The sequence below is a fragment of the Ursus americanus genome, chromosome 19 (assembly GCF_024610735.1).
Source record: "Ursus americanus isolate L20-20 chromosome 19, mUrsAme1.1.p, whole genome shotgun sequence".
Lineage (NCBI taxonomy): Eukaryota > Metazoa > Chordata > Mammalia > Carnivora > Ursidae > Ursus > Ursus americanus.
The window spans coordinates 34,646,811-34,663,501 of NC_142145.1; the positions used below are offsets into that span (position 1 = coordinate 34,646,811).

Here is a 16,691-nt window from a genome sequence, read left to right on the forward strand (position 1 = left end):
GATTTTCTTTTCTCAACATTTCCCCTAAAATCACATCAATTTCAGATTTCTGTTTCTTTTGAGTCCTCCCTCCCCTTCCTCACTGGAAAGACCTAAGCATAACCACAAAACTGAGGCAGAGAACTGTTGCAAATACCACTAGACAACCGAACTGGCAAGTATTACTGTAAACAGATGCCATTAAACATCTTTTGGATGACTTTTCAGTTGTGTTTAAAAGAGATGTTTAATACTTTAACTGAAATAAAGTATAATTAATTGATACAAAATTAAAGGCAAGAGAGCTGAAAAATGTAAATTTTACCATGATGTGAAATTAGACCTACTTACATCCAGGTAGCTACTCGAGTGAAGATTAAATGATGAACTGGGAAGGAAGTTACTGTGGTCGATGTCGAAGGTGTTACTGCCTATGTTCTCCTCTAGGATTTCAACGGATTCCTGTCCACATTGAGGTCTTTCATCCATTTTGAGTTTTTCCTTGTGTATGGTGTAAGGGAATGGTCCAGTTTCGTTCTTCTATAGGTAGCTGTCCAATTTTCCCAGCACCACTTACTGAAGAGACTTTTTTCCATTGGATATTTTTTCCTGATTTGTCAAAGATCAGTTGATACAGAATTGAGGGTCCATTTCTGGAGTCTCTATTCTGTTCTATTGGTCTCTGTGTCTGTTTTTGTGCCAGTACCATGCTGTCTTGGTGATCACAGCTTTGTAATATAGCTTGAAGTCAGGCAACATGATGCCCCCAGCTTTGTTTTTCTTTTTCATCATTCCCTTGGCAATTTGGGGTCTTTTCTGGTTCCACACAAATTTTAGGATTGTTTGTTCCAGCTCTTTGAAAAATGCCAGTGGTATTTTAATAGGGATGGCATTGAAAATGTAAATTGCTCTGGACAGGATAGACATTTTAACAATGTTTATTCTTCCAATCCATGAGCATGCAATGTTTTTTCATCTTTTTGTGTCTTCCATAAGTGTTCTGTAGTTTCTAGAGTATAGATCCTTTATTTCTTTGGTTAGGTTTATTCCTAGGTATCTTATGGTTTGTGTTGCTATTGTGAATGGAATCGATTCCTTAATTTCTCTTTCTACAATTACACTGTTAGCATATAGAAAAGCAACTGATTTCTGTGCACTGATTTTGTATCCTACCACATTGCTGAATTGCTGTATGAGTTCTAGTAATTTGGGGGTGGAGTCTTTTGGGTTTTCCATATAAAGTAACATGTCATCTGCGAAGAGGGAGAGTTTGATTTCTTTTTTGCCAATTTGGATGCCTTTTATTTTTTTGTTGTCTGGTTGCTGGGGCTAGGCCACAGTAACTTCTTTCAAGACACGTCTCCAAAGGCAAGGAAAAGAAAAGCAAAAATGAACTTTTGGGACTTCAGATAAAAAGCTTCTGCACAGCAAAGGAAACAGTCAACAAAATTAAGAGGCAGCCCATGGAATGGGAGAAGATATTTGCAAATGACATTAGAGATAAAGGGCTGGTATCCAAGATCTATAAAGAACTTCTCAAACTCAACACTCAAAAAACTAATAATCCAGTCAAAAAACGGGCAGAAGACATACATTTCTTCTCCAGAGAAGACATACAAATGGCTCAGACATGTGAAAAAATGCTCAACATCACTAGGCATCAGGGAAATGCAAATAAAAACCACAATGAGATACCACTTCACACCAGTCAGAATGGCAAAAATTAACAAAACAGGAAACAACAAATGTTGGCAAGGATGTGGAGAAAGGGGAACCCTCCTACATTGTTGGTGGGAATGCAAGCTGGTACAGTCACTCTGGAAAACAGTATGGAGGTTCCTCAAGATGTTAAGAATAGAGCTACCCTACGACCCAGCAACTGCACTACTAAGTATTTACCCTAAAGATACAGATTTAGTGAAAAGAAGGGGCACATGCAGCCAAACTGTGGAAGGAGTGAGATGCCCTTCAACAGATGAATGGATAAAGAAGATGTGGTACATATATACAATAGACTATTATTCAGCCATCAGAGAGGATGAATACCCACCATTTGCATCAACATGGATGGAACTCAAGGGGATTATGTTAAGTGAAGTTAAGTCTAGCAGAGAAAGACAATTATCATATAGTTTCCCCCGCATATGGGACCACAGGAGAAGGGAGGGGAAATCCAAAGGGGGAGAAATCAGAGGGGGAGATGAATGATGAGAGACTATGGACCCTGGGAAACAATCGGAGGGTTTCAGAGGGGAGGAGGGTGGGGGGAGAGGGTAACAGGGTGATGGGTATTGAGGAGGGCACGTGCTATGATGAGCACTGGGTGTTATACTTAACTAATGAATCACTGAACAGCACATCAAAAACTAATGATGTACTATACAGTGGCTAACTGAACATAATACAAAAATTAAAAAAATAAACTACAAAAAAATTTTAAAAAAATGATGAACTGGGACAGGAATGGGACATATACTGATGATTTCAAGAAGGAAGCAATATTCTGTATTATTCCAAAATTACATTTATCGTCTTTAAAATCAGGAAAAACTCAGTTAAAAATATAATTGAATATGCATTAATTATCAAGTATTCCCTTGATTTTTCCTATTTCGTCAAGTACTAGCACTAGTCATAGAGTTGAGAAAAGATTAACAGATACATTTTTGTAATATCTCCAGAGGCTAGAAAATTCTAAGAGTAAGTACTGTCCTAACTAATGATGAAAAAAAAAAAATCTATGCAGTGAAAAATCAAATACCTGAATTAGTCTCTTGAACAGGTGTAACATAGTGAATGCCAACGAGTCCCTGCAGCTTAACAGAACAGGTGGTGCTCAGGCAACTCACAGTGTTTGAGGTTTATTTCTAAGTACTTTCATCATCACTAAAAGGGAGGTGGTAATTGTGTTCCCCCAGCTATAAAAGAGAAAATAAGTATAAACAAACATGTAATGTCCTCCCAACTATTTGGTACTTTATGGAAAATGCCTGATTTTTTAAAAACTTTTTTTAACTTTACAAGAAATCTACAAAGAAACTGTCCTAAAACAAAATTTAGAATTATTTTATCCTCTAAGTCAGGCTTGGAAATCAGTCACATGGCAATTAACACACACTTCTTTTGCTGCCTTAAAGGTAGTAAAAGTTCTACTACTTGTCAGATTAAATATCGTGACACTTTAAAACTGAATAGGCAGATGAAATTTTCATTTCAACATTAAACTTCTTTCCAGAAAAGGAAAAAACGTGGACAAGGAGGAAAAGATAAATGGTATGTTTTGGCAACAGAGAATGTATTTCTAGTTTTGTGGCAAACTGTACCCAATGCAAAAATTTGTCGCTGAAGAATGTAATCACAAATGGTTTTATAAATAGCTGAATATATTGCCTGGCTGATAAGTGAGGCTAGATTTTCAGAATTTTAAAAAAATTTTCACGTATGTCTGTCTGGCAACAATGAAGGCTACATTTGCCTTTGATTGAAGGGTATGATCTATGTTTTCTTTTTAAAGATTTATTTATTTATTTATTTATTTGAGAGAGAGAGGAGGGGCAGAGGGTGAGGAAGAGAGAAAATTTAGCAGACTCTGCACTGAGCTCAGAGCCCAACGTGGGGCTCGATCTCACCACCCCAAGATCATGATCTCAGACAAAATCAAGAGTCAGATGCTTAACCGACTGTGCCACCCAGGGGACCCTCGACTAATGTTTTCTATACAATAGTTGAGAAGATTCCACCACTGTGAAAAGTACTAACTGCAGACTATGTAAGAGATAATATAGAAAATTCATGAAAAAGTTGGGGTAAAACAAATTGGTACAAAACTCCACTTCTACTGTAGTTTCTTCACAATCCTTACTGTACTGCTTCACTGACAAGTCCCCAAAGAACAGAAGTCCTTGCAAAAATTGCAGTTGCCTCTTGACCTGTTAAGCCAAACAACATTTCTATGCAAATAATCCTTTTATGCTGTATCACTTTTACGCTAAATATATATTTGGTAAGTAACCTGGGGCAAGAATCCTCTTAAAGCTGCTTGTTTACCCTATCGTACCAGATTGCCAACCTTGCGTTTTGAACTTTGCAAAGTGGGCTCTGGCATAGCAGGTCCACTAAGAGTCAACAGTAAAATGCTGCCGTGAGCTGTCACAACATAAGAAAAGAAGGGACTCCAAAAGACCAAAAAGTGGCAGTACCTTCAGAGTGGGCACCAAAAAGACCTGAATCAACTCTCAAAACAATTCTTTAGTTTATTGCTCTGATTTTAAAATTTCCAGCCATCTGAGTGACAACATTCACAAAAGCATCCACAAGGGGTGAAGAAACAAAGGCTGACAGTACACACAGTCCAAAAGGCAAGGAATTTTTTTCATAAAACCTGTCCTTCCATATTAGTTCTGTTACCTCATTGACATGCTCTTGGCCTCCCAACCTGTACCCTTCCTCCACCAAGTGACTCATTTTTTTCACATTGAACATTTCTTAACTGCAGACAAAAAGCTTAGATGCCTGAGAGCATTAACATAACGGTTTCTACCATGAGGTATTACAGGTTAAGAAACAAAAGGAACAAAATTATAGAGAATACTTTCAGAACTAACACTGTGGTCTGAGATATTCAGAGGCACTGAAAAATGTGCATCTCAAGATTAACCCTGCAGAAGCAGAATTCTAAATATTCATAAGGAACAAGATCTTTACTGAGACTCACCTTCTCAGTCAAGACAACAAAACTAACCCCAGTCAGGTAGAGCTGCTATTCGTAATGAACGAAGCATTCTGAAGAGAAAACCAGATTATAACATTTAATCCTGAAAGTTTTATTTCATAAACCTATTTATATGGAGACAGACTCTATCTAAAAGTGCAGATTTTTTTAAATTTCCTTCGCCATTTGGGGGATGGAAAAGCATCCCTGATTTGTATATTAAAGCACAAGCATCTGTCCTACTGATGATATTCTAGGGAAGCACATTAGCATAAAATTTAACGATGTCAAATAAGTGGATGTGAAATAGGGACTGCGTAAAGACACTATTTCCAAGGCTGACAGAAACATCACTGTTTAGAAATGCAAATGAAACCATTATGTTCAATAATTATATGAAAATATGAACAGTTCAGCATGTTTTCCAGCCCTGATGGCGGTTAATGGGATGTACGCTTATGTAAATAACTACTATTAAAGCTAATGCTGAAAAAAACTAATAAATTCATACTAAAGCAACTGATTTAGTATGCTTTTAAACCCCAGCAGTGCTCACTTATTAGAAAAGAGTGCATTATTATGTTTAGAACTCATTACTGCTACAAGTCACTGCAACTCCATCAATTACCATGCATTAATGAAAATGGGACACATACAAAAAAAATTATTGCCTCTCAGCAGTTTTCTTTAAAGACAAAATCTAGGGGTATTACCATCATGGGGCCTTGTAGGGAACTTATCCACACTATAATCTTTATTACTGAAACAGTACTTCCAATATCATCACCCCAGGGTATTTTGATCATAAAAAGGGCTAACCTTTATGTAAAAATATCAATATTTTACAAGATTGACCATTTAACATCAATAAGAAGTGTTTAATATTTGAATTTTGGCACATGGTCCCTTTTTTTTTTTTTAAAGGGAGGCTAAGAAACGAAAATACACAGAAGCAGTTTTATCAGTATAGAAGATAGATGGTTTCATTCCAAGATGTTCCCTGATCTAACAGATAAATGAGTTCTGCATTCAGTTCTATTTTATGTTTCAGTGAATTCTGTGGAACTAAGGTATTGGACTCTTATGAACAAGCCTAAAATTTCCTTTTGGGCCACAAGATGGACTTCCCTGTGATACATTAAATATTTAGTACAAGAAATTAAGGAGCTAGAAAAGCCTCGTACTTAAAAATTCAAGTTTAGCTAACACCTAACAGCAAGGAAATGCTGACAGGCAGGAATGCAAATACAGAAATGCCTTTGCTCTCACTCTACTTGTGTCAACTTTCACAATTTATTCTGTTTAACATATGTAATTAAAGTGATCCTTCACTGTTTCTTAGCATTCAGAAAAACACAAAACACCTCAGTACCTACTAAATGTGAAAACATTTGCTAAATCTCAGACACAGACTTGTTATACATCACGAGTACATGTTTATTTCAAAAGTCTAACAGTCCTATCAGTCCAAACATTTGCAGTTTTAGCTCTCATATGTTTATTCATCTCCCAAGAAGCTTTTACTACAATTTAGATATAGTATCACCAGGTGGTGGTAGAGTGCTATGATCAAGCAGCTCCAGCAATAAAGTGTTAGTTTTCTCCCAAGAGTCTGACAGAGTGACTCAGGCATTACAATCCATTCAGTACCCATTATTTTTTGAGTACATACTGAATACTAGGCACTATAGTAGATTCCAGTGTGTAATAGTGCATAAGACAGAAATGATGTCCCAGGAGGGAACTAGACAATAAATAAATATATAATTGACGGCCAAGTGCTATGAATAATCAAAGCCCATTTACAACTAAAAATAAACCAAAACAAAACTTCTTAGCAAACTAGGAAGAAAACAAAAATTCCTCAGTGTGGTAAAAGGCACCTATTAAAAAACCTATAGCTAATATCAATCTTAAGGATAAAATACATATTTCCCCCTAAGATAGAAAACAAGGCAAGGATGTTCTATCATCACTTCTATTCAATACCTAACTAGAGGTACTGCAATAAAGCAAGAAAAAGAAATAAAAGGCATAAAGATGAGAAAGAACTAAAATTGTTTTTATTTGCAGATGCCATATCTGATTATAAAATCCTAAGGAATCTGTAAAACAATGATAAACAAGTGACAATTTAGCAAGGTCAAAAAATAAAATCAATACACAAAAATCAATTATATTTCTAAATCCAACAAGTATAAATTGAAGTTAAAACTAAATTGAACAAACTTTTCAAAATTAGCAGACTCCCTCCTGCTAACTAGAATGTGCACCTGAGTGCTGAAGTGTGGAACACCAAGTTAAAAAAGTGTGGCTCCCTAAAACCTATGGAGTCAGTGTACCTGCCTAAAATTGCCAAAACTCAGATGTTCTTTTACATGGAAAATAAATAAATATGTATCTTGTTTTGATTACTGTTACTTTGGCATTTCTTGATATACACACACAAAAAGTTTAATCCTGACATAGACTCATAAGATATCCTTAAGTATGCTCCACCCACTCTTAGCCTTTTCGGCTTTGTTTCTGCATTATTTTCCTTGAGATCCCTTCTATGCCTTGGAGATTCCTTAGCAATTCCTAACTGATTGCTCTTGGCAATTAGCTTTCTTAAAAATGCTTTAAAATTTTTAAAGAATGTTACCTCATATAGCCAAAAACATTTTGCTTCAAAAAAATATATAGTCTCTTCAAAAATTAGAAATCTAGCTATTCTCTGGGCAACAGAAGTCTAAAGGACAACTCCAAAAGGAAAAACAAATCTTCAAATAGCATCTGAAATAAAATATTTGCAAGATTTATCAACTATGGCTTTATATCCACTTTGTATGTTGTAAACTTCTTCAGGGCAAGGAAATATTTTTGTAGACCTTAAATTTTTATAGAACATTTACAGTTTTGAAAAAAACTGCATATTTTAGCTCATTAGATCACCTTATGTGATGAATAGTTCAGATATTATTAACATGTTGAAATTAAGACTTGTAGAGGTTTATCCAAGGTAAAAGCACCTAGTTTAAGGTAAAATTAAGTCAAGATTTCAAGTTTTATGATTCCAGGGCTAGAGTGTTTTTGATATACACATTGAGATAAGTCATATTTGAGACTTCCAGTCTCTGATTAACTGAAAGTTTACAAAAAGGACTTTTCATATAATTTTTAAGGATAAAAAAGCTGCCTTAGCAGCATAAAGCACTTCTCTGCTGTCTCAAATTACTATATAATACTATACGAAGATATAAACGCTGTGATACCGCTCAATGATTACACTTACATTCAAACTAAAACTTCCTCTCATTTCCTTAGCGTCTAGACTGCTTAACTCATCCTTATGCTTTTAACCCTGATACCTTGGGGGTATTATCCTGAGACAGAGGCATTTGGCAACTTTTCCCTGCATTAGACTAGTAGCTGTTCAGTCACCATAGCATATAGGCTCTCTTTTCTATTGTCAAACTTTCTCTAGTGCAAATTTCTCACTAGGGCACTTACTATTTCTAACCTTTTTTTCTGTTAGTTTCATCTCCTGTTTACTCTTTTGCCTCTTGCCATTTTTCCTGTGTTTATCAGCTTTTGTGTGGAAAAAGGTCTTATAGGTATGGTCCCAAAATAAAATACACACATCCTAACAACTATTTGAAAAACTGACCAACAGAAATACAACAAATATTATCTTTAGATATTTGGATTTTCTAGGCTACATTTATTTAGAAATTCAAGGACTGCTTAAGATGGTATTGACACAAAGGACTATTTCTCCAGGATTTAAGAAAACCACTCAATAAATTGGGATCTCTGATTTAACAAAAGATAAGGGATCAATCCTTACCATCTATCTATAGGGAGAATTATTTCAGATATTCAGTTAACTTCTGATCATTACATGACTATACAATAATTAGTTTTACTGCTTCTGAAAATTTAGAGCTTGGAAATGCAGAGTCAGTATAACTATGAAAATAAAAAAGGAAATGTTATTATATAAGTCTCTAACTGAAGAGTGGATATTACCAAATGTGAATTCACATTTGTGAATGTTTAAATGATTAGGCCATACTAACGTTAAGAACACTAAGACAAATTTGCTACTGCTTAATAATAAAGTCATTAATTACATTCTTCAAATCTAAGGCAATTACAAGCTGTGATATGGCAAATGGATTTAGCTGAAGAGATTACGTCAGAATAGCCCTTTAAAGATCAGTAATGTAAAAGACTAAACAAAATAATGAACTCCCCTGAACAATAATTATTATGAGATTGATTTACTGAAGGTCTAGTTTTTCACGCAAGAACTACTGAAACTTTCCAAAGTAATTTTAAAACGTTAAAATGATGTTTTACACTGATGTTAAATAGATTTAGTACTGTTTAGCCAGTGCAGAACTATCATTGAAAAAACTTTTTTAATTAAAGAGATGTACAAAATCAATTTTTTTTTCATTTCAGTCGGCTGAGCTTATTTACCCTTGGGCATCAAAAAAAAATGAATCCCTAGCCTCAAGAGGGCCATTTTAGAAGGCCCAACACACATCTACTTGAATCCCAGTGTTACTATAAAGCAACACTCTGGGGGTGCTAAGGCTCCACATCCGGAGCCTTCAACAAGCCAAAGAAATAAAAACACTATCAAAATCAAACTTGGGAAGTAAAGCTGTTTGTTTTATTATAAAATGGGTACACACCACAGATTTTAAAAGGATTTTAGACATTAAGAAGGTGGAGAAATCCCTAAAAGCAAATCTCACAAAAAATAATACAAAATAATATTTTAAAAACAATTATTCAAAGTGCATTAATGCCCAACCAGGAGAATGAAAAATAAAGGAAAATGATTAGAAATAATATCTGAAAACACAATAATGTTTAGAAACACTACCCTTGTACAGATACACTGCAACACTTTTTCACCTTACACTTAGAATAAAGAATAAAAATACCAAAGAACTAAGTACATGTTAAATACTATCTAAATCTGCTCAGGCTGCCATTACAAAGTACCACAGACTAAGAGGCTTAAACAATAGAACTTTATTTTCTCACAGTTCTAGAGTCTGGCAAGTCCAACAACAAAGTCCTGCACGGTTTGGTTTCCGGTGAGAACTCTCTTTCTGACCACCTCACTGTGTCCTCATAAGGTGCAAGGCTGGGGGGCGGGGGGCGCGGTGTTGGGGGGAAGGGATGGAGAGAGAGAGAGAGATCTCACCTCCTCTTCTTACAAGGCCACAGTCCTACTGGATTAGGGCCTGACCCTTATGACCTCGTTTAAACTTAATTACCTCCTAAAAACCTCTCTCCAGACAGTCACATTGAGGGGACTTTAAACAAAGGAATGTTGGAGGGACACAATTCAGTCCACAGCAAATACTAAAATAACAAATGCATACATAAACAAACAAATGAACCTTGCTAAACCCAGAATAGAGGGCAAAGAGATTGAAAAGCACGATCCCATATTTCAGTATTCCAAAGCACGTAAATTTAACAGTTGGATAAATTTATCAGAATTTAAGATTTGTTTCATTTTCACAGAGGAACTGAAAATCAGAGACGGTACTATAAGATAGAAAGCAGACTTTAATCACTGGTTGGCACATGTAACATGTAAATATGTTCAAAACTCTCTTCCAGCCTTAAAACAAACTAAAAAACATTCCTTCAAATATTGATACCCCTTTGGCTAGACAACATCTCCCTTTCTTCACAGCTTTTACTTTCTTACCCCTACTCAGACTTGAGTCTTAGACTTAAAGCCATTGCAAACTGGCTTATTCCCCTAAAATACCAGTGAAATGCTCCTGCATTCAATGACTTGTATAAAGCCACAAAGGTACAGAGTAGCTGATCTAAGACTCTAATATAGCTTTGTTATTAAAAACCCAGTACTGTTGCAAGAACACTGCAGTTGCTCAAAGAACCATAAGAAACACAAGTTAGGGCAGTTAGTATAGGTATGAATTCTTGAAGAATTCTAAAAGCCAAGTACTATAAAAAAAATTATCAGAGAACATGTCTTAAAGAGGTACTGAAGAAGAAAATTAGAAAATTAGTAAAAGGAGCAATGACAAAGAAATAGAAATAAACTGTACTAAGCAGGAAAAACCAATAAATCTTTCCTACCTCATATGTAGGGACCACACAAGGGAGGCATAAAAATGAAGGTCACATATGCTATGTGATATCAGTAACTGAGCGTTTAAATATCAAAATTAAGAATATGCATTTGATACTTTGGGCCATAAGAAGCCATGGAAAGGGATTAAAAAGCCAAGTGATGTAATAAAAATAGTACTTAAGAAAGATTAACCTGACAGCAGTGATGAAAATGAAATGGGTCGAAGGACAGTGGAGAAGGAGACAGTGACAAAAGGATACCACAGTGTAATGGCAGAATGCAGGAAAGTGCCCAAGAAAACAGCAAAAAACAGTGGGCTCAGAATTTCAGAGGGAAATGATAAAGGCTTGGTGACTGAATGAAAAAGCCAAAACACAAGAAAATCTCAGGAACATTCTACATGTCCGGATTTCTGGATAACTTAGGTTGAACACCAAAAAAAAATTTTAACCAATTTTGAATACAAAAGCACTGTGTAATATAACCAACTTTCATTAAATCGTGCTTAAACTATAAAGCAAGCTAGAAAAGCAAGACTTACTGAGATTTGTATCATTCACTGCTGCAGAAATAATTTGGTATAATGGAAAGCCACTTGGTGTCAAAAGCTTTCACTCTTAACTGCAATGGGCTGTTTCAGTCACCTCTCCAGACCAGTATCTTTAGTATCTGCCTCACTTCACTGTGTTATTGTGAAGATTAAAAAGTACATGTGCTGGGCACCTGGGTGGCTCAGTGGGTTGAGCATCCAACTCTTGATTTCGGCTCAGGCCATGATTACAGGGTGGTGAGATCGAGCCCTGCCTCGGGCTCTGCACTGAACATGGGAGTCTCCTTGTCCCTGTCCCTCCCCCCGCTCATTCAAACAAATAAAATCTTTAAAGAAAATAATAAAATAGAAAGTAAAAAGTATACGTGAAAGTGCTCTGTAAATAGAAAACCAACATACAGATGCAAGATGTCCTACTAAAATAAAAGAAGTATTAGAAGTACTAGGAAGTAATGGGGGATAAAAACAATTTAACATTATTTCAATGCCTCAGAATTATCACTATGAATGGTAACTACTGCACCACATTTATTACATGAAGGCCTTGAGATATATCTAGGTGGGCAGAATTCTAGACTGCTTGCATTTTCAATACTTATGCAGTTTTTAATAGTTTTCCTGTGAAGTCCCCTGTCAGCTTAAATATTTTCACTGTAGCTCTAAACCTTACTTCTAATTTTCTGCTTCTAATCTGCACTGGATTTATAAACTAGACACCAGATAATGAGTTTATATTACCCATATGACAGCTTCAGGAATTCTCGTACAAGAAAAGTGCATACATAGGGGCCGAGAGGAGTGCTTTTTATTTTTATTCTTGGATGAGTTCCAGACAAGTAAAGTTGTAAATACAATGCACTACCACAGAGTAACTTAACCCTGAAGGCTTACTGGAATGAAATTAAGTATATGGATACAATTTTATAATTTTTTTATTTTCTGCAAACATTTATCCTCAATCCCTCTCTATAGTTAGCATTAACATCCAAGTATTTTTAAGAGAACAAAATAATCCTTAAGAGCAGTTTAGGCAACAACAATAATAGTAATAATTAGTTCTTTCGTTAGGCATGCTTATTTCTCTATAATACAAATGGAAAGAGTTATTTAATCTGTTATTATGATTTGAAATGACGTTTCAGGGTAGTATACAATAATAATGGTCCAAAACCTGCCTAAGTTATACACCATCACCGAGCAAATAAAATGGTCTCAAGAAGTACAACTGCCACAGCCTTAGAGGTAATAGATTAGAACTATATTGTCTAGGGCTTGTTAAATTGAGTAAACTGACTTTATCCAAGTGTAGGAAATATATTCTGTCACCACAGAATTCAATTTATAAACATAAACAACAAAAACCCAATATTTATTGAAAACAAAAAGGCCAAGATTCATCAGAGCTGATAAGTGCTTGGCAACATACTTTGCTACATTGGTATACCACACTGTCAAACACCAAAACACCCCCTCCTCTGCTAATCTTCATTTTAAGAAGGTTAGAATTCTAATTCTCCCAAAACTATTTCCAAGACTAGAGAATCTCCTGCCTTCTCTTATGATGGGCCAGAAAAATTAATTAGGAAGGAGAAATTTAACCTTTCTCTTGAAACTTATTTCCTTTCTCATGAAACTTATTTCAACTATCCTTCCCCACCCTTCCTACCCACCCAACCGCACTGCACCCAGATCTATGATAGAGCTTCCTACAGTGTGGTTCCTATTCTTGGAAAAGTCCAACAGCAGACCATGCTAGTCTGCCTCCTGTAGTAGAGATGTATATTTAAATAGGAAGCTTTGAACATCTCTGTTATTCAAACCAGTGATTTCTTTTTACATAATTAGATAAAATTCTTGTGAATTTTCTCTAGTCTACTTACAGCACACACATCCTGAGACCTTTGGATCATTTTAAAACATTCCTCAAAAAGGTTAAGTTTAGTTTCTTTAAAATTCTTTCTTCCTAGAGCAACGATTCTAAAATGATCACCCAGGCAATGGGCTCAAGGATCTGAGCTATAAGTACCTCTAAAGACCTCTTCAATTTACTAAGTCCCAATGTGAGAAAAAAAATGGGAACAGACCAGGAAGAGAAAAAAATTTCTGTCAGTCCAGTTTCTGGGAGAGGAAAGTCAGACCTGGTTTCTTTTCAATGAGGACCCAACAGGTGTAAGCGGCACAGAGAAATTACGTCTTGCACAGAAATTAGAAGATAAAGCAGAGAGCAGATCACTTTCACTCTCCCAATAGGCCTCGAAACTGCCTAGGCACTTGTATAAGCTGATGAAAGCTATCAGAGCCCCAATGAAGAAAGGCAAAGAAATGAGAAGGCAGTATTAGCTATCCACATATTGTAGAAGAAAAGAGAGACTCAGAACTAAGTTCATTAGTTTTTCAAAGTTAGACACTAGCTTTTCAAGATTAGACAGCTTACCAGCACTAAAACAGGATTTTGTCTCTAAAGCCACTGTACTTTCTTCTCTATTACTTCCCTCGCTCTGCCAGCTAAAACAGCTAACATTACTTTACTTTTCTTCTGTAAGTTTTTGATATCATCCTGACCTGAAACATATGTTCTGAAAATACAATTAGCTCAAACATTAATCAACATTTCTAACGGCTATATTCTCTGTGTCTTAAACTATTACCTGATAATATGCTTCAAAATGATTCCTATTGGACATATTTCTAAGTTTCAGATTTATCCCTCCTTTCATACTCATTTAGGTAGGCAAAAATCTACTAGGTTCATCAGACTGCTTTACGTGGTGAGTGGCATATTCATTAACATAGTTAAGTTCTCAGGAAATAAGCTTTGTTCAAAGACTGAAAATTACAAGAATTTTTGTTTTAGTAATAAATTCTCTGTTCACTGTTAAGAAGAAATCTTCAAAAGCCTAGTCCAAATCCAAACACATAAAATATCTTTTCTCTTTTTCACCAAGGGACTGGTCTGTGTTCGTATAGAGCAATAAATCAAGTTATTAGAACTTTTAAAACAAAAAAAACATAAATTTAACATACATCTTTAAAATTCCAAAAATCAGAACTCATATACTTCCTCACATAGAAACAGACTGTAAAATGATCTAAAATTCTGATTTCATGTATATGAGTCTGAATCTTTCATATGAGATAGGTAAATGTATCTGTAGTTAAAATTATATTGTTTTAAATTATAACCTTGTTTTATGTTTCTAAGTTTTATAGGGTTTTATGTACTGTAAAATCATCTATATTAACCTTTGACAGGTTTATGCTAGTAAAGATTCGTACCTGAACAATCTAATTGGAATAAAAACCATGGGTGTCACTGTTTTTAAATCATATCTTACTCTCTCCCTTCTTCCACAGTTCCACAAATACCACCTATGTTTTGGTGATTCAAAAAAATCTTAAATGAATTATATTAACTAAACCATTTCAATTTTTGATTATGGTCTCACATTTACAGCCATTTTCATTCACAATGACAATAAATGTTCAAGTCAAATCCTTTCATATTGTATGTAAAACAGTTCCAACTGTGACATATGTCTAAGTCTTTGACTTTATTGACACGCCTTTTCCTTTCTTTTATAGCGTCTAAGACAAATCAGGGGTCAGTAAACTTTTCTGTAGAGAGCCAGAAGTAAATATTTTAGGCTACGCAGGCCACAGGGTCTTTGTTGCAACTACTCAGTAGCAGCTGCAGTGCAAAAGCAACCACAGATAACATGTGAATGAATGGGTGTGGCTGGATTTAGCCGCTGGCAGTAGCTTGCTGATCCCCAAATTAAGTCACTGGAAAAACTGTGCTACTACAATCACCTGGGGTATCTTGGCACTTAGGATGACAAAGGAAACCATTCATAGCCATGTTGAATTTACACTTCAGCACTAAATCCATTAATCTTGACTTCCCTTCTCTATTAGGGAGACTTTAGGGACTAAATGTAATAGTCCACCAAAATTAGATTTAACTTTCCCAGATAGCTACACGTTTTGGCTAAGCACATTACCAGATAAATAGGCCAAAAGCTACACGTTTTGGCTAAGCACATTACCAGATAAATAAGGCCTTAACATAATAAGGCTTTCAAACATGTCTTCTACCTCCCTTTCACACTTTATTTCCCCACTTTACCCCAATTCCACTGGACATAATACTATTTTTTTTTTTTTTTGGTCTCAGGAAGGCCAAGGCATCATCTCCTCCTCCCCCTCACATAAAAACAGGTTTCCATTTCCCCTACTTCTGCTATCAGATAGAGTTGGAGGCTGACTTCATTACCAATCCCCTTCTCCCTTGCTGCCTTTCACTCTATAAATTGGACAAGGTAAATGCCTACTTTCTCAGCCCTTCTTGCACCTTAGCATGGCCATGTAGTAAAATATAGAACAATAAATATCTCATGAAACACTGCTGGAGGCTGGGGTTGCGGGAGGGGGGATATAGGGAGTGGGGCGGGGAGTGCCCTGAGAAAGATGGCACATTTTTAAAAAAGGAGACTGAGTCACAACTGCCAGAACTCCTTCCTCCCCCTTTCTCCCTATTTTAGGGCAAAGATGATACCTGGACTTAGAGAAACCATTCGGCAACCTGAAAATTTGCAGCCTTTAGAACAAGCAAAGAGAACTGTGGAGATCCAGTGCTGAAAACTTGAAGCCACTGAAGCAAGGCCAGAGGCCACGTATCTCCAGAGCTGTTACACGGGAAAAAACAGATGCTGTAAAATGAGAATTTTTGTTACACACAAAAATATTCCTAATCTACCTTTTCTTGGAAGTCCGAGTCACTATTCCTTGTGACAAGTGAAGAACCTGAAGTGGCTGAGCACTTTGTTGTGACTTCTGACTAAACAGCACTACTTTAACCCGGAGAGAGAAAAGCAGCAGGAAGAAAATCACAAAAGAGGGTCTGAGAGTTGACAGCCTACTACAATAAAGTCAATGAAGACAAAGAAAAGAGAAGACCCAGGATGATTATTCAAATGCTAAAAGTTATAGAAAAGAAATAATTGAGAAAGTACACCTTTAGAATTGTGGGGAAATAAACTTTACAAATGTTCTACTCAGCAAATCAAATCTGAAAATTCTGATTATATTAATTTCCAATTGTGTATTCCCACTTTTTGAAAAAAAAGAAATTCAGAACTCATTTTTTACAGTTACATTTTTATGCTTTTTCCCAAGTGAGTTAATTTACCTTTATGTTTCTATTTCCCTGGTATTCACAAGGGTATAGTTACTGTCCATGTATGATCATTTTTAACACTTGAAGGACCTTTGAAATAATTATTAATGATCAAGTTAATGATGATATTGACAATAAGGGCATTGATTCCTTCAAGTAT

At 35.7% G+C, this 16,691-nt stretch overlaps 1 protein-coding gene across 3 annotated transcripts in view; it reads right to left on the bottom strand.

Annotated features, from left to right (window-relative positions):
- KIAA1328 (KIAA1328 ortholog) overlaps positions 1 to 16,691 on the bottom strand; it is a 335,333-nt gene that overhangs the window by 268,947 nt on the left and 49,695 nt on the right. The window lies entirely within an intron of this gene.